Source organism: Silene latifolia, chromosome Y (genome assembly GCF_048544455.1).
Source record: "Silene latifolia isolate original U9 population chromosome Y, ASM4854445v1, whole genome shotgun sequence".
Lineage (NCBI taxonomy): Eukaryota > Viridiplantae > Streptophyta > Magnoliopsida > Caryophyllales > Caryophyllaceae > Silene > Silene latifolia.
This window is the reverse complement of record NC_133538.1, coordinates 190634186-190653393: the sequence shown is the minus strand read 5'-3', so window position 1 is coordinate 190653393 and position 19208 is coordinate 190634186. Positions and strand designations below refer to the sequence as shown.

The window sequence follows — 19208 nt, the reverse complement described above, 5'->3', positions numbered from 1 at the left end:
AATAGCATAAATTCTTTTCATGAGCGCAAGTGAGGGAGGGTTACTAATGAGTTTTTGAATGAAGGAGAAAATTCCTAAGTGTGGGGATGCATTGAAAGAAAGGAGAAAAAGTCAACACTCGCAGCTAGAATCCGAGCGTCTCTCTGGAAATCCGGGCGTCCTGGCAGAATACGGACGTCCAGGGGAGAAACCGCACGTCCAGCTGTGTTGAGAATTTGAAAGTTTCTGGACTGATGAAGAATCCGAGCGTCCCATTGAAGAAGACGCCCGTCTGAGGGAATCCGGCCGGATTAGTGGAAAGACGCTCGTCTTTTCCCCTGAGCATTTCAAGAAAATTCTCTGTCAAAGAATCCGTCCGTCTTCTCAAGAAAACGCCCGTCCTGACCCTGAAGAATCCGAGCGTCTTATGCTCGGGACGCTCGTCTTGAGGCGAGAAAAATTTTGGGATTTTACTCTGTGGCAGAATCCGGGCGTATTGCCCAGAATCCGCCCGTCCCGTGAGAGAAGAATCCGAGCGTCTTAGCTTCGAATCCGCTCGTCTCCCTGCCCGATTTTCGACCCGACTTTTCTCAATTAAATTACACCCCACCACCCATATAATGACACATCACTACTCCTTCCACTTACCCTATAAAACCCACCTCCTTATGACTCCCATACATATCCCATTCACTCTCTTCACCCACAAGATCAAAAACCCCCAAATTTTCTAGGGTTTTCAACACTCAATCAACAAGTAGCAACCTTACTCTTTCACAAATCAAAAGAACTCAAGAATGGCACCTAGAAGATCCTCCCTTAGAAGTGCAAGAAGACCAAGGATGGTGGGGAGTTCCTCTACTTCCCATCTCAACACCATTAGAAGAGAACATGAAGAGATTGTAGACCTCTCAAGACTCAATGATTTCTCCAATGTGGAATTCCTCAATGATGTGCAAAGAATAGTCTTCCACCGGCTACTAAGTATGAATATCCTTCCTACTAAATTTTTGTGTCATTCTACTTTGAGAAAGCTTGGAATTTTCCACCAAGTGGAGGCTTTATTTGAGGTTTTTGGTCTTTCAACCCTCTTTCGCATGTATGAACCCACCTATCGGTCTCTTGTGCTCGAATTCTTGAGTTGCTTAAAGATTACAACTTCAAACAAAGTGATTTGCATAGAGTTTAGGTTGGAGAATGTCTCTAGAACAATGACCCTTGTGGAATTTGCGAATGTGTTCGGGCTTGATGTTTCGCCTACCCGAACATCAAGACCCAAAAAGTATAGTGTCGCACCCTTGTGGAGGGCCATGACGGGCCAGGACTTCATTCTTACCAAGGAGTGTCTTGCTTTTCACATCCAAAACCCGATCTTGAGGCTCACATACCGATTTCTTTCGGGTACCCTCTTCGCCCGCCGAGATCCGGCTATTGTGAATCAATTGGACCTCATGTTCATGGAATCTTATCTAAACATTCAAGGAAGAGACGGGTATCATCTCAATGCACCTCTAGTTTTGCTAGAAAAGTGGGCAAAATTTCGAAATGGAGATGATGATGGGAAGAAGCATATAGTGAATGGTGGACTCATAACAAGACTTGCAAAGCACTTTAATCCTAGGTTCAATGAGAACAATGAGTACACTCCACTCTCGGGAGGAATGAGAATTAATGAAGACCTCCTTGTTGTCCAACACCATTGGATAACCCTTGAGGGGGTTGATAAAAGGATCAAATGGTTGACGAAAGGAAGTGATCCTATCTACCTTCCGATGGCCGACCTACCTCGAATTTCCCCAAGGAGAGGACGTTTGTCCCCAATACCCTCCTACCTCATTCAAAGTCAAGAAAGGCAAGCTCCACCCCCACAAGCTCCTCCACCACAACAACAAGAACAACAAACCCAAGGTGAAAAGATAAAGGTGCCTCCCTACCCCTTTCCCTACCAACCTTACAACCATCCGAATCCCTTCATCCTCCCCCGTGACGACTTTGTCACGGGAATCTTGCAAGACTTGCACTACCGTCAATATGAAACCAAGGTGGACAACTATTATGCTCTTTATCCCCAATACCACGACATGGTTCAAAAGGGACGGATAAGTGAAGAAGGAGCTTTTCCTTCATGGGCTCAAATGGAGTTGCTCTTTCCCAACTCGGAGAAGGCCAATGAAGGGGCAAACGGTCGCAAAGGGGAAGAAAGTGGCGACTCTTGTGGAGGTGATACGGTGAAGCTTGAGAGTGAAGAAGAAGATGAATTCATGGATCCAAGTTTAAGTGATGCTTCTAGGGATATTTGGGATACCGATATTGAAGGAGATGATGCCGATATCTAGGAGATTACATCATCACTAGGTGGAGCGGGCAAGAGGCACCCACCTTAGTTCAAGTGAAGTTTTCTCAACTCTCCTCTTTATCTATATTTTTCATGAAAAAGAACTTTGTATCTTGTTTCTTTGTATTTTATTTAACTTTGACTATTTGTTGGTTTAGTCCTAGCAACATCAAAGGACTCACACCTCGGTTCCATTGAGGTGTTCTTTCTTTATTGTTCCCATTTTTGAAAATCCAAAATGACAATCTAGTTTCATGCATAGCATAGTGTGTGCATGAACTCCCCATGCTTTGACATTAGCAATAGTGTCTTATTCGGTTTGGGGAAGTTAATGCATACACAACGGGAGGTAATCTAAATTATCCTCTCCGTCATAACAAAAACCATGCATCATGTAGTATAGCTTAGTGTAGAATTGCATTTAGTATAGAAATCATGCATCACCTTTGCATAATTTCCATCATTTTGGCCATTGAGGACAATGCCCATATTAGTGTGGGGATGGGAATTCTAACACTTAACTTTTATTCAAAAACCATAAAAATTGAAAAATTTCAAAAATCATAAAAAATTTAAAAATTGAAAAAACCAAAAACAAGTTCATTTCCTTTGTATATATTGTCTTGTATATATTGTGTTTGTTTATCCTTGTTAACTTTGATTGACTACGCCACATCCGAGACATGAGGATATTGAAGACCGCATGGTATGATCTTTCCAATCTCCTTTTTCCTCTTTATGTTAATGACTATGTGGCTTTATTTTGATTGATGCGGTAAAAACAATGTGAACTTAGGAGTTGCATTTAGTTTATATGTCATATTAGTTGGTAGAATCATTTGCATTAGGATGTTTATATGCTAGTTGCATCATGGCATGTAGTTGCATGGTTAGAAAAATTTTGCGAAACCGTCTATTTGGAAAGCTTGACAAGTGTATATAGGCCCTAGTAGATGCTTTTTATTCTTAAGACTTTGCTTGTTAGAATACTTGTAAAACACCCTAGGATGTGTCATGCTAGTATCCTTTGACCCATGGTTTAAGGCCTAGTCAAGAGTACCTTGTGGTGTGATAACTCCTTGGCTACCGTTTATTCCAAGGTGACCCTTGAAACCATGCATACTTCTATCATTCATCCATGTTCTACCACATTTTTGTCATCAAAGGGAATGGGCACAAAAAGAAATCAATTTGAGTTCAATGAAATGAAAAATGAAAGAAAGTTTGCAAAAATGCATCAAAAGAAAAGAGGAGCAAAATAGAACTCCTAAAGCTTCAAATACAAGGCACCCTCGTTACTAATTGGGGTGACTTTGAAAATGTTCAAAAAGAAATGGAAAAAAAGTTGTCAAGTATTGAAATGCCAAAAATCAAAAGAAATGGCAAGAAAGTGTTCTCAATTGTCAAATGCCAATGAAATTGGGGGGAAAACAAAAACAAAGCAAACTCCCAAAGTGAAACTCAAATATCTATCGATCCCTTTATCCATCATATCCATTTTTGTGCATGGTAGAGAGGGGACGACCCTTCTTCTTGTCTAGGCAAGAGGGGGAATTCCGCGATCCTCCAGTGTTTCTAACACCATAGGAGTCTACTCTTGACAAAAGCATTTAACGATTGAGGACAAAGGTACCCTAGCTTGACACATTTTGGAGGTGATTTATTGGTATCCTTCTAGGCCTAGTAGTTTGAACAAATTGCATCTATGAAGGATTGTGTACCCTTGAATTGCTTCCCTTGTAGATAATTTCCGCCACTTAGATGAGGAAAGTGGCTATTCTTTTGTAGATGCATCCATTACTTGATTTTGTGTGCTTAATGTTTGGATGTGTCGCTATTTTGGCAAGACCCACCTTGCCTTGCAAGAAGGCATCCTACCTCATGGTTGTCTTGTTGTGAGTTGAAGGGGCGGAGTGAGACCCGCTAATTGTCTCATATCGGCTATTATTATTAGGTTAGGTTAGTATTGGTCCTAGTCTTTGTCACCTCTTTACTCGGGACGAGCAAATGTTCGGTTTGGGGATATTTGATGTGACCATAATTGGCGCATATTTAGCCCCCGAATTACCATTGTTTTCATGCTTTTTAGTGCCTATTTGGGTCATTTCTTATCTTTAGTTCTTTGTTTTGCATATTCTTTGAGATTTTGATCCCTTGGTAGGAAAGGAGTAAGAATCTTGCATTTTCATGGCAAAACAAGGCTAAATTGATCATATTCAATGACCAAGCATCAAGGAGAGACAAGACTAGAAGGCCTTTGTACATAGCATAGTAGAAGAGCATTGTTGAGAAAGGATCCTTGAGTCCCCAAGGAAATCCCCAAGGAATTCATGAATAAAAGGGAAGAAAAGAAGAAGAAAAGATGCTTTGCGGACAATCCGAACGGATTGTATACAATCCGCCCGTCCGTCCAGCCCAATCCGAGCGTCCCTCAAAGGAATCCGCTCGGATTCCCCTCGCCAATCCGAGCGTCTTGCCCAAGAATCCGCTCGGATTCTCCAGGCCAGATCCGGCCGTCCCGACTCCCATCCGCACGGATTTCAAGACAAAGACGTTTTCATTCTTCAAGCCACGATAAGAGAAGCCCTTCTCTCGGAGAATACCGGAGTCTCCTTGCTCAACTTAAAAAGTGTAATTACTAGTTTAGCCCTTAGTTAACCCTAATGCATCCTCCCTAATTTTCACTATAAATACCCCATTAGTCTAATTAGAGGAGCATGTTCTTCTTATCAATAATTAGTGTAGTTAATATCAATCAAATCTCTCTTCAATATTGTAATCAAATATTAATCAAGTTTTAATCCAAGTTTTAGTTCTTTAATCTCTCTCTTGTTCTTACTTTATTTTGGGTAATTGAAGATTATTTGGGTTATTATTTGGAGATTGACAACCTCTCAATCTAGGATTCAAGTACTTCTATTATTCTTGCTTTATTATTGGAATCATTAGTAGGTATAATCTCTTAATCCCTTTTTAATTATTGCTAATTACTTTCATTTATTCACCATGTTTCATTATGTTAGTATGATTGACAACCTTTCTAGCATGATCAATATGATAATGAGTGAGTAGTCTCTTAGCTAGGGTTTAATGGGTGATTAGGGAAACCAACATGGGGAATGATTCATGCTTAAATTAATATGCTTTCATATCTTATTTGCTTGCTTGTTTTGATCTTAATACATGCACATGTTATATTTGATGAAATGCTAAGCCTATGAATCCTTGCATTTACTATCATCTTCTATCCTTTCAACTTGACTTGTAAGACATAACCCAACTCGAGTCTTGTTAGACCATGCATGTGTTGAGTAGGAAAGATTAAGTCGACTTGTAGGTGTTGTACAATCTAATCGATTCGGCTCCGGACCCAAACTTTCCTAGGATTGTAAGATATAACCCAACTCAATCCATCACAACAATAATTGCTTGCTTATAATTTGAGAACATGTTTGTATGATCATATCCCATGAATCCCCTATGAACCCATGACACCCTAGTGCTTTTAATCAATTGTTTACACCCCTTATTTTATTTACCTTGTTAGTTTATTTTCATTGCTATTTTAGTTTAGTAACCTTCTACATCAACCCAATTTGTGACACCCCTTAGACACTACTAGTTACAATAGAATTCTCATTTCAATACCCGTCCCTTGGGATCCGACCTTTACTTGCCTCTTTACTAATTGTAGAGTTGTTTGTGAAGTATAAATTGTGTTTTGTATCGACCATTGACCAACGACCACATATGCTTAATTGTGAAACGAAATGGACCCGATCACATACGAACGGAATTCCTAGGATTGGTGCGCAACATTGCCGCTGGTTGCCTGATTTGAACTCCTTTATCCAATAATGAGACAGGTTTCTAACTAACCACCACCGAGGTAAGTCATATTGGTACGTGCAGACACTTGAGGAACAAGCTGACTACCCTAGCTCGCTCTTGAACTACAATACTGGTTCTCATTCCACATAAAAAGTAGCCTTCATCCTAGGAATAAAGTTGCGTTTTGTGCACCTATAATGGTATGACCCCAAGAAGGGTCTGTCCTCACGCTTTCAGTAAAAATAAATTACCAACATGAACGTTTGATACGAGAACCGGGATTTTATGGGCGTAGAGACTATCTTGAAAATTCTCTCTTCTATGATGTAATTTACTGGATCAGTCAGAAAGATATAAGAGATGTTCGATATCGCTTCTATGCGGTGACTCCTTATAGTAGCTTGGAACCTATGCAGCCCTAGGGCGCAAAGAGCTTGCTCTCTATCGTGCGTAAGGAACACCAAACAAAGGGCTGGAGTAAGAAGAGTTGCAAATCCAGTTGCAATTTGCTTCTATTGAGTTGAAGTTGCCCGTACCTAGACTTTCCTTGCCCTTGGTATACCGGAGAGTGCTAGTTCCCTTTTAGCGGTTGAAGAAAGAAGCTGTTCTTGGTAAGCGGTATGCTTAAATATCAATTACCTTTATCATCGCTAGGCTTTTTTAGGCATCCCTTATAGCCAACTAGAAAAAATGAATCCGCTTGTCAATTCTTGGTGTAAGACTCACTCGTCAATTCTTAGTGTAATAATTTTAAATTATTAAATTAAATTCAGGTGTGATCAGTCTTATCCGTGTAAGAATTAGGAATTCTTCTTCCAACTCGTCCCAAAATGGGCATTATGGCAAAGAACAAGAAGAAAACTAAAGATGAAATTTGTCCGATAGTAACAAATGGTGCTTCCACAGGTTAACATCCAATCCAACCTAGTAGTAAGCAATCCGCCAAAAGCAACCAAAAGATTCCTTGGTAAATCGGGCGAAAACTGGAACTACGTACATACATACTCTTAAAAAAAGGTAAAGCCAAGAGACATATAAAAACGGGTGCTATTACGGCTACACCTCCCGATTTATCAGGTATACTACGAAGAGTGGCATATATGGGTAAGAAATACCATTCCAGCACAATATGAGGCGGGGTGGGCATCAGATTAGCAGGTATATAATTGTCGGGATGCCCCAAAACATTAGGAGCATAAAAAATCCAAAAGGAAAAAAAGATAGCAAAAGCTACCCAACCTACTAGATCATTTACATAAAAATAAGGGTAAAAAGAAATTTTATCCATCTCTGAATGTACACCTAATGGATTATTTGATCCATGTTGATGCAATGCGGCCAGATGAAGAAGACTGGCGCCTACTAAAATAAAAGGGAGTAAATGATGAAGACTAAAAAAATGATTTAAGGTGGCATTGTCCACGGAGAAACCACCCCAAAGCCAAGTCACTATGCTATCTCCTACTACGGGTATAGCGCTAGCTAAGCTTGTAATTCTACCGTAGCTCCCAAAAGCTCATCTGACCCCAAGGTAGTACGTATCCTATAAAAGCTGTCACAATCATTAATAAGAAGATTACAACCCCGAGACACCGAACAAATTCCCTAGGACTGCTATAACTCGCATGATATAGACCACGAAAAATATGAAGGTGAATCCCAATGAGAAACATACTTGCCCCATTAGCATGCATATAACGGAGCAACCAGCCCCCTTCAACATCTCTCATAATGTGTTCTCTGCTGTTGAAAGCTAGATCCACATGAGGTGTATAATGCATAGCTAAAAAACGCCATCACTATCTGAATGACTAAACAAATCCCAGCTAACGAACCGAATCCCCACCAATAACTAATATTGCTCGGGGTTGGATAATCTATCAAATGCTGATTAAGTGTGGAAAATATGGGTTGTTTAAGAAAAGAGAATCGTTGGTTCCTTATACTCATTTGCTTTGCGAAGACTTTTTCTATCGTTACAATTCTTCTTCCGCACCCCAGAAAAACCACCTCTCTATGGGTTTATATACCCTACAACCAGGAAAGAAAGTTAAGCTCTTTGGGAAAACAACTACCTCCGCCCAAGTTCTAGTTCTATACCAGACGACACCCCTTGCATATCGGAGAATGGCCTTGTCTTTCCGATCTTTCTTTATCCTTGACTCTAGGGGTAAGAAGACTAGGGAAAAGCATTGTATGCCCGATAAAGCGCATTGGCCAATTTTAGTCTCGGTCTAACAAGTGCTTCTTCCTAGCTGCTACTGAATTCACTGATAGAATGAAAGAATTCCCAGCTCTTGTTCTCGGATTTCCATATACGAAGAAAAAGGGAGTCTATTCTAGATACAAAACCGCCCTTGCTTGGGGTTTGATTCGTCTATGAACTCCTACCGGAATAGAATGACAAACCCTAGAAAAGAGTCCTAAAGGGAGGGAATTTTAAAAAGTAACTCTTTCCAACCTTTTCCATCTATAGTAGTAGGTTTTCGAAAGTAAATTTTTTTTTGCGTTGGTTTTTCCAATGAAAGAAAGCACTTTTTTTTTCTCATTCGGAAGGCTCACTCCCGCACTCTGACTTCAATGATGGGGATGGGAATAACCTCCGCACTCCGGCGCTCCAATGAACAAGAGTTCTCCGCCTTACTATATTAAATTTAGAATAGTGGTAGATCTTTCGGGAGTCACTTTCGTAACTTATTTATAAATGTTATACCCGGTGATATTATATCTTTCCAAGAGTACTACCATGTACGTAGTCTATGTCTGGAAAGCATACTTGACAGGAGATAGACACAGGCGGTAGAGAGGTCCCCCACTCCGATTCCCGCCCCGTTAGCATCTCCGATTCGAGATAAGGGATTAGCTAGGTTAAAGGGAAGGTAGGTTTTTTCGGTCACGGAGCCGGCCGGTAATGGACCTACTTTCCTTGCTTGTGGACCAGCTGTACAGCTAAGCCTTGTTCTAATAGTTTGGTGGTTGCTACCAAGACGCCTTTTTTATACCCTATATTATGAAAGGACCTCGAGATGCTAATCCACGAAAAAAGAGACGAGAAATTGGAAAGAACTCATATACGGAACGAGGGCGACCCGTGAAAATACATCGGTTTCTTACTCGTGCAAAAGAACTCATACTTGGCAACTTGGACAACTTAAAATGATTGTCCCGCATATTACTAGGAAGATCGGGATCTTTACAAAAAAAGGCTTTAGAAAGCAAGCTTTCGTCTTTTACTTTTAGCTGCGAGCAATCTACGTGATCTCGTATATTTAGCTTTTCCGACATCTTACTGACCCTCATCTTTTTGTAAAAAGCCGCTCCACGATAGTAAAGTCTCATCTTGTGTGTTGGCTGAAGTGACAATAGTAACATTGAACCCTCGAATATGTTCGAAGATTTCAAAATGATCTTCTAGTTCCGGGGAGAATTCGCAAAACTCCGTTTCCATCGAGAATTAAATGGAGTTTTCCCGTATTTCGACCAGAGAATCTAAGAGAGACATTACTGTCGAGATTCTTACAAAAAAATGAGACATTCCATGCCCTCGGAGAGTGCTTTGTCGTGCTAGGTCATTGACATATCCGTTGTCTTTATTTGACCCTAAGAATGGATTGGATCGAAACGACTTTACTATCGAACCTCTGCGTGTCTCTATTAATTTCTGACCGCACGGAATCTCCATAGCCAATTTTCCATTTTTATTATGAAATCAGAAGGTGCTGCCTTTGGTACTACTCTTATTTCACACAATCCAGGAACTTCCATAACGTTGGTGTGATTCAGTCTGAGCAACGGATCTTGACGTGAAACATCTTCGTAATGAAAATAGAGTGGAAACAAGAGTTGGCTTTTCGTTTCCAAAAAGAGTTAATGCGTGTTTTAGCCTATTTTCGTTTTGGGCTTTGTAAATTAGATACAAGCTAGGTTAGTATACGATACACCGACTTCTTCTTCTCCTCTCTTCACTTCGATACTTTCTCTCGACTCTCTAGACTTTGCTCTTGAACCCTAATTTATTTGGATTAATTGTAATCGGTATTATTGCTCTTTTCTTAATCTTAATCTTTGTTGACTAAGATGGAATAACATAATCTAATATAGGGTCAGTACTATGTTATTATAAAGCGCATATTGACCTTATAACCGGGAAACTTATATAAACAGCATACCACACAACTAGAAGGACGATTTACAAACAATTAAAAATACTATTTACCCCTATATTCTTTTTTTCTTTTATTTTTAATAGAAAAAATTATAATTATTAATTCTTACTCCTTATCCTTTATTAAGAACAACCCATATTAATAATGGTTAGTTAACTTTTAAAAAAAAAGGCAATTTATTTTAGAAAAAAAAAGAGCAAATAACCTTACTATAGCCACAGGGCCAATCGAGCGAAAGGTTAATTTCCAGATAGTGGACATCGAGGCGTCCTTCAATATACTTCTAGGAAGGTCTTGGATTCACGCTTCCAAAGCGGTAACATCCACCTTGCATCAGAAGATCAAGATTCCTCTAGATGGCAAAGTAGTGACGATCACTTCGTCACCTATCAAGGCCGTGATAGAGAAAATGTCAAGCAACCAAGTAGTCACAGACCTAGTGTACGAGCTTGGGGAATTTCAAAGCATAAATCTTATAGAGAGCGAGTTGGCGCCTTTATACTTCAACCGATACTCAAGTCCCAGGGATACTTCCCAGGAATGCCAATAAACCCTGCCAAAAAGAACACGTTTGCACCGTATAAGAAAGGAAATTCTCAAAGAATACCATTAGGTTTGGGATACAAGCCCACGAAAGCAGAAGCCTTAAAAATGGTTACTTAGTTCCAAAGCCATAAAGACAAAGGAATCAAGATGCGACCCTATCTCCCTACCCTAAATGGATACTTCGTCAGAGAGGGGAGTCATGAATACTTTCACGGATTTCCCGAACCTTGACATTATAGGGAAACAAAACTAGTTGGAATCGAGGTCTTCCACGATTGCTATTTCATCCCTTCAGAAACCGTTCCTACCGTCAAAACACGTCAAACACCTTGTTTAGACGAACAAGCCATTAGCCTTTTGTTTGGAGATGACCGATTCGTCAGAGCAGCGTAGGATGAGATCATTACCATGATACTTCAAGATGACCATTTCAACCCAACAGCTCGAATTACTAACACCAGCCCAAATCAGCAGAAAGGATGGAGAAAGTCAACCAAATGGACCAAAAACCAAGGAAAACTCTTCAAGGTCACTACTGGAGAAGGAGAGATGTTCAAAAGAGAACCCGAAGACGATGAATTCGAGTCAGAATCGGAGTAAGAGTTGGAATCTGAGTCCGAGTCTAAGGAAGTCGCTAGAGAGTCTTCCTTTATCGTCACTCCTCATCCCGTTGTTTCTCCTAGCATAGCGTCACATAGTAACAACAGCTTGGGAAATGTCCCAGCAGCTGTCCCATTACCGCCACTAACTACTGAACAGATGGCTTCTTTGTTTCAGCTCTTTTCAAAATTTAATATGAATAAATCTGATTCTACTTACTCCTTGTGTTATTCTGAATGCAATTCTATTTACGATGATAATGAGGATGATCCTGACCCAGACTCAGTCGAATTATCTCCCTATATAATCAAAGAGATACTACAAGAGGGGTAAGGTTCACCGGTTATAGAAAACACCGAACCCATCAACGTAGGGACCGAACTAGAACCCCAAGAACTTAGGATAAGGACAACCTTAGACCCAATAGGAAGGGCCAATTTTATCGACATCCTACACGAGTTCAAAGACGTTTTTGCTTCGTCTTACAAGGATATGCCAGGGATCGACAGGGATATTGCAGAACATTGCATTCCAATCAAACCAGGTTTCAAACCTGTAAAACAGAAGCTCCATCGGATGAGGACCGAGTGGGCTCTTAAGATCAAAGAAAAAGCCGATAAGCAATTCAAAGCCGGGTTCGTCAAAGTTTTCGAGTATTCAGACTGGGTGGTTAACATAGTCCCCACACCCAAAAAGGATGGGCGAATCCGAGTTTGTGTTGATTTCAGAGACTTGAACAAAGCGAGTCCAAAGGACGACTTCCCTCTACCACACATCGACATATTGGTAGATAATACAACATATCACATGTTGTTATCCTTCATGGATGGGTATGCAGGGTATAAGCAGATTAAAATGGCCATAGAAGATACGCACAAGACAGCCTTCGTCACTCAGTAGGGCACATATTGTTATACTGTCATGCCGTTCGGGCTAATCAATACAGGGGCTACATACCAACGCACTGCGACCACTCTATTATATGATATGATGCGTAAAGAAGTAGAAGTATATGTAGATGACAAGATTGTCAAATCCAAGGATAGAAAAGGGCACATCGATAACCTTCGCAAATTCTTCCTCAGATTGCGCAAGTACAACATGAGGCTCAATCCTCAGAAATGTGAATTCGGAGTCTCATCAGGCAAGCTCCTAGGATTAGTCGTCAGCCAGAGGGGAATCAAAATTGATCCATCCAAGATCAAAGCTTTAATCGAAATGCCACAACCCCAAACAGAAAAGAAGCTTAGAGGATTTCTAGGAAAAGTGCAGTATTTAAGTCGATTCATATCAAAGCTCACTATTATCTACGGACCTATTTTCAAAAAGCTAAAGAAAACAGATCATACCATATGGGACGATGACTGTCAAAAGGCGTTCGACAAGATTAAGGAGATATTGGCCAAACCATCAGTGCTAATGCCTCCCCAACGAGATCAACCTCTTGGTTTATATCTCACAGTCACCGAAACGGCTATGGGGGCTATGCTCGCATAGACTGTCGGAAAAGAAGAAAGAGCTATGTACTACCTTAGTAAGAAGTTCTCGTAGTAGGAGTGTAAGTATACACCTCTTGAAAAGACATGCCTCGCTCTTGTGTGGGCAACAAAGAAGCTACGTCACTATATGTTTAGCTATTCTGTCAAGGTGTATTCTAAAATGGATCCCGTGAAGTACCTCTTCGAGAAACCCGTCCTCAATGGACGTTTGGCAAGATGGACCTTAATGCTCTCAGAGTTTGATCTCAAGTACGTACCTCTGAAAGTCATAAAGGGACGCGCCGTTGCTGAATTCTTCGCAGATAATCCTATCAACGATACCCAAGAAATAGACACGTGGTCATTTCCAGACGAGAACATCTTACAGACCAGTATAGACTCTTGGGATCTTTATTTAGATGGGGCATCGAATTTGAGAGAATTTGGGATAGAAGTGTTGCTCATTTCTCCTGAAGGCGAGCATACACCACTTTCTGTGAAACTCAACTTCGAGGTGACAAATAATGCAGCAGAGTATGAAGCTTGCCTCATTGGTCTACAAGCAGCAGTGATTTTAGGCTTTAAGAGTCTTCGAGTTCACGGAGACTCATCCTTGATCAGTAACCAAGTTCCAGGATCTTGGAAAATCAGAAGTGAAAGTCTAGCACCCTATCAGGCTAGGATAGATCAAGTCGCACAATTCTTCGATCAAGTCACTTATCTACACCTACCTCGTGAAGAGAATCAATTTGCAAATGCTCTTGCAAAACTTGCATTTTTTATTAATATGTCAGACAATATGGTTAAAATGCCTTTATGCATCGAATAACGGTTAGAATCGGCCTACGTACAACTCCTTACAGATGAAGAGGAAAGCCCAGAGGAACCTTGGTTCCAAGCCATTCTAAATTTCAAACTTAATGGTACATACCCACCAGATATGGACAAGAGGGGACAACGCGCCATACGTCTACTCGCCTCTCAGTACCTCCTTATGCAAGGAGAATTATACAAAAGAACACCTTTTGGTGTCATCCTGCGTTGCCTTGATCATTCACAGGCACATAAAGTAATGGAAGAAGTTCACGATGGAGAATGCGGTCCTCATATGAGTGGACCCATGATGGCAAAGAAAATCACGCGTCTAGGATATTACTAGATGACAATGGAGTCGGATTGTATTAAATATGTCAGACATTGCCACAATTGCCAAATCTTCGGAAATGTGCAACATGTCCCTCCTTCAATGCTTTACACCATGACACCTCTTTGGCCATTTTCCGCTTGGGGAATAGACATCATTGGGAAAATCACTCCTGCTGGAACAAGAGGTCACTATTTCATTGTGGTAGCTATCGACTATTTTACTAAATGGGTCGAAGCAGCATCTTACACTAGCCTTACAGCTAAAAATGTGGCAAAGTTCATACAAACCAATATCATCTGTCGATATGGTTGCCCACATGAAATAATCAGTGACAATGGATCATATTTTCAGGCCGAGACTGAGCAATTGCTAGCCAGATATAAGATCAAGCATCACCACTCCTTGCCATATAGACCCCAAACTAACGGCGCGGTAGAGGCAGCTAACAAAAATGTCGTCATGATCATCAAGAAAATGATTGACAATTATCGTGATTGACCTAGCAAGATACCCTTTGCATTGTGGGGATATCTCACATCAGTTAGGACACCCACTTGGGCTACTCCTTTCCATTTAACTTATGGCATGGAAGCTGTACAGCCAGTGGAGGTAGATATCCCGTCTCTACACATTCTGTTAGAAAGTCAAATCCCAGAAGCTGAATGGAATAAGGATATATATGAGGAACTCATCCTCTTGGATGAATTAAGGTTTCACGCATTACATAATGTGCAGACATATCAGGCGCGTATCAAACGAGCCTTTAATAAATGGGTTAAGCCCAGGAACATCAAAGAAGGAGATTTGGTGCTCAAATCAGTCAGAGCTCTCCTACCTATCGATCCACGAGGAAAGTTTAAACCTAACTGGGCCGGACCGTTCTTAGTCATGTCCATACTCTCAGGGGGTGGGGTTAGGATTACAGACCTAGATGGGAATGAATTTGCTAACCCAACAAACCTAGACCAACTGAAACGATACTACCCCTAGCATAAGACAAAACACGCCTCATGTAACACTCATGTGTCGCTCTTGCGGCACAAAATAAAAATGGCCCTTGGCCCGCTGAAATAAAGCGTATGTCATCTTGCTCTTGCATTTCGACATTTTGTCATCCTCATATCATCAAATAAATTAAAATTACACTTCTTTCGGAGTAAGTGAAGTACTTGCTCATCGTTTTTTTTCTAAAAGTCATTACAAGCTCTTGCTTCGAACAATTATTCTTTTACATTTACTCGAACTAAGCACACGGTTTGATTTCATTTTTTCTAATGAATACGTAGGCAATCCTTCACAGGATACAACCCGTTATTTTAAAATGTAAAGAGAAGGACATTTGCATTTGCATTTGAAATTCAACAAGAATTATAATAAAGAAAAATCATAACAGTTTCCTAACTAATAAATCTTTTATTCATTATTTCATAAATAGGAATAATATGCCAAATACATTTAAAATAACAATGCTGAAAATAAGAAAATAAATGCTAGGCTAGGTTCTAAAAACCCACCATTTATTACAACCCAAATAATTATAAATAATACTATAATAAATGACTAAGGCTATTATTCCATTTTCCCTTTGCCTTTGTCACCCTTATCATACTTCTTGTCTCGACCACGAGCCGGACGCTCTTGCGTTATCTCCGACCTAATCACCAACGGTTGTTCTCGTGGTCTAGCCTTACCATTTCGATCCATCGCCATCTTCTCAGCAGAGGCGGTCTTCGGTTTCTTCAACGGATGAACGACTCGGAATCCGGCCTCTTCTTCCTCCTTAGTCAAGTACTTTTGGTTCTCCTTTGCTACTTCGCGGATCTTATAGTCCACGGGCTCGTGCTTCCTCAACTTCTCACGCTCTTCAAGAGTACAAGCTCAAAACTTACCAAACTCCTCACCGTCCTGTAAGACAGGAGGCTCTCTGCCGCCCAAATGAGATGTATGCCATCCCATTTGTCGACCCACTCGGGTGCACCCACAAGCTGGCGACCACCTCACACCACATTGGCCCTCCGCGGGACTTCCTCAACCTCCTCCTCCAACTCCTCCTCTTGTCTCTCTCCCGCTATGAGAGCGCTAGAAGGGTTGAAGTCCACGTCCATGGGGACACTCCCCGATGTAGAAGGCATGTCCCCTGCAAATTCAAGATAAACGGGGCCATGTCAGGCCATGACAAGCCTCTTTGAGGCCGTTTCAACCATTTTCGAACATGAAAAGCGGTTTTTCTCGCCATCTTTGGCCATTTCTTTCAAAACCCGACCACATATGTGGTAGGTTAGGGTAATTCAAGTCTAAGTTCAAACCTAGTTGCGGGTTTGAGTCGAAATTTCGGCAGCATTTTGCTAGAATAGCGATTATGCCCTAAAAAGTGTCCTGAAAGAGTTGTCAGAAATCGAAAATTCGACATGATATCACGTTTACCCGCTACACAAGGGTTCCAAAACACCAAGTTTCATAAAAAAAATGGACAATCCTAAGGTCATTTTCGAAGCAATTTTTGAAACAGTGAGAAATCGTCTCATTTTTCGCCCAAATGCTCAATACTTGACGAAAATTCAAAAAGAATACATGGTTATGTTCCTAACATTACCAATTACCCATTTATAATATCAATTTTGCAAGACAAATCGATTTGAGGCAAAAGCCCCAAATTTTCGAAATAAAGGGAAGAAAAACACTAATTTTTTTCGATCAAAATCAAGCAAGAACGCAATTTAAGTAAGAATAAGATACATACCTCGATTAGTCATGGTTTATGGCATAAATTGATTAAGTTTTGATGGATTGTTCTTGAAATTTGAGAGAGTTTAAGAAGAAATTGTGTTTTGTGACAATGAAATAAAACACGGTTTATCGCGTTTTTTACCCAGACAGGGACAAGTCCAAGAAAAGACGCAGCACTAGCTACGCCCCTTCCAAAAGCCACAGCTTTTGCTGTGCCTATTCCTCAGCGAGTCCACAGCTCCCAATTTGAAAATCCGTTATAAGTTTGTTATTTGTGGGCCCAAGTTTTGTGCGCCTCTTCTCCGACGTCTTATACCGTATACTCAGCTCTCTTGGGCATTCTTTTCGTCCAGGCCCGCGTTTTTTAGGCCACTGCAAAACCGTCACAGTGTTTTATTTCTCAACAAGGACCCTTTAGACGGAGTTCACAGGCCCATATTTTATTATCAGAATTTCGTTTGCAACAACCGAGCGGACTTCCAATGGTGCTTAGGATGCGCCACTATCAGCCAAGCCTCTTCATTTTCCTCGATGATGTTTAAGACGCACCTTTGTCGATGCATTTATATTCCCCGCTAGTGTTCATTATAGCTAATTTACTTCTCGAGAAGGGGAATTTGTTTGAGAACAGACACAAGCAGATTTCCCCAAGTATGATTCAATATCGACAGAGTCATCCATATATCCTCCAACAACATTTCGTCGTGTTGCTCATGACGATTAAGATGTTCCTAGTCTCCAGTATATATTTCTCCTACGATATTTTGCAGTGTTGCTATTGACAATCAAGACATTATATGTTTCCCCAAGCGAGATTTCGTTGCCATTCACAGCCCATGAATTTCTCAGAAACAGAGTTCGCTTGAGACCGACGCAAGCAGATTCTCCAGCAGTTTCTCCCAACGTCCTGCTGACCTTCATATACATGAAATCCTTCAAAACTTTCAGATAATCCTTAATCCTTCGGATAACTCTCATGCCTTCAGACTTAGCCTTCAGTTTTCATGCCTCCAGACACCAAGTTATCTTCAGACCAAAAGTTTCGCCGAAACTCCTTCAGTCGCGTTTCACCCAGGAGTATCTCAGGAATGGTTTCTTCTTATGGCTGGCGAGCCTCCTTACGTAGTCTAATGGACTTTAAATGACTTTCCCCGATAGTCGACAGACTCTAAAATGTTCCTGATGACAGGTCCTTGGTTCAGACCCCTTAAGATGCCTTGCGTCGCCATAGTCGTCAGGTTGTAATCTTCGATTGACCTGATGGCTACACTTTGACTGTCGCCTTGTACAAGGCTCAATCAAAGTGGGGGCTCTATAGATACCTCATTTCTACACCTCCCGCCAACCACCCAGTGATGATTGGGCCGCATGTTTGGTACGCAAAATGATTTATGACAGTTCGTAAGTTTATCGTCAGGTGATAGCTCAAACACTCGAGTCTACCCCTTGGTCGTCATCTACGCACCGATACGGTCGTTTTGATAGTAATTAGAGTTCATTTGGAGTCCGGCTCAAAAACTGCTTCATTTTCTAAGAAACGGCTTGAAATGCCGAGTCGGAATGTTCTAGAATGTTCTAGATATTTATTCCCAATCAAATTTTATATCTTTTGGTAAAATATCTTCCGTATATCATATTTTACGGAATAAGGAAGTATAGATCTACCGCAATTCCATAACAGAAACTCGAAAATCTTTCTTCCGGAGGAGGAAACCTCTGGGGAAATGACGCAGCAGATGCTGCGCCTCTTTGAAGGACCGCAGCAGCTGCTGCGCCTCTTCCCCAGCCCTCTTTGGTTGTTTACGGAATAATTCCTTGATTTCTTTCCAAAGTTTGTGTCATTCCAAAACTTTTCCACATTTTTTGGTATAAATAGAGACCTCAGGTCTCCATATTTTTCACGCGAGTGTCTACCCTTCTCTTCTCTCTTTGCATTCTAGACCTTGCTCTAAGCTTTCAATGCCTACATTCTTGATAAGTCGACCACGTAAGCTCAGATCATTCTGAGTACCAGTCATGTTGCATGACCGACCAATTTGACAACTACACATCAATCAATAAATTAATTTAAAATCCTCCAACGAGGGCACTTTCTACATACATTCGTGTCGAGCAATCACTAACGTTAACATAGTTAATCTCGTTCCATCAAACATGTAAGTCTGAGGGTATAAATCCCACTTTTAATTTATGTTTTTATTTTTGTACCAATTAATGTAAGGTTTACGTCAAAATACATTCAAAACCGATCTTAAAAACCCTTTTATAAAACTGTTTTTACATAGCAGTAGATATCAGACGTCGAGAAGAAATGCAGCAGCAGCTGGGCCTCTTTGAAGGGTCGCAGCATATGCTGCGCCTCTTCCAGAGGTTGCTTGCTGCTCCTGCTCTTCTTCTTC

The 19208-nt window shown here is 40.9% G+C and overlaps 1 pseudogene; it reads right to left on the bottom strand.

Moving 5' to 3' along the window:
- Positions 1 to 9313: 9313 nt before the first annotated feature.
- LOC141629681 (large ribosomal subunit protein uL5m-like) lies at positions 9314 to 17787 on the bottom strand (annotated as a pseudogene).
- Positions 17788 to 19208: the final 1421 nt, after the last annotated feature.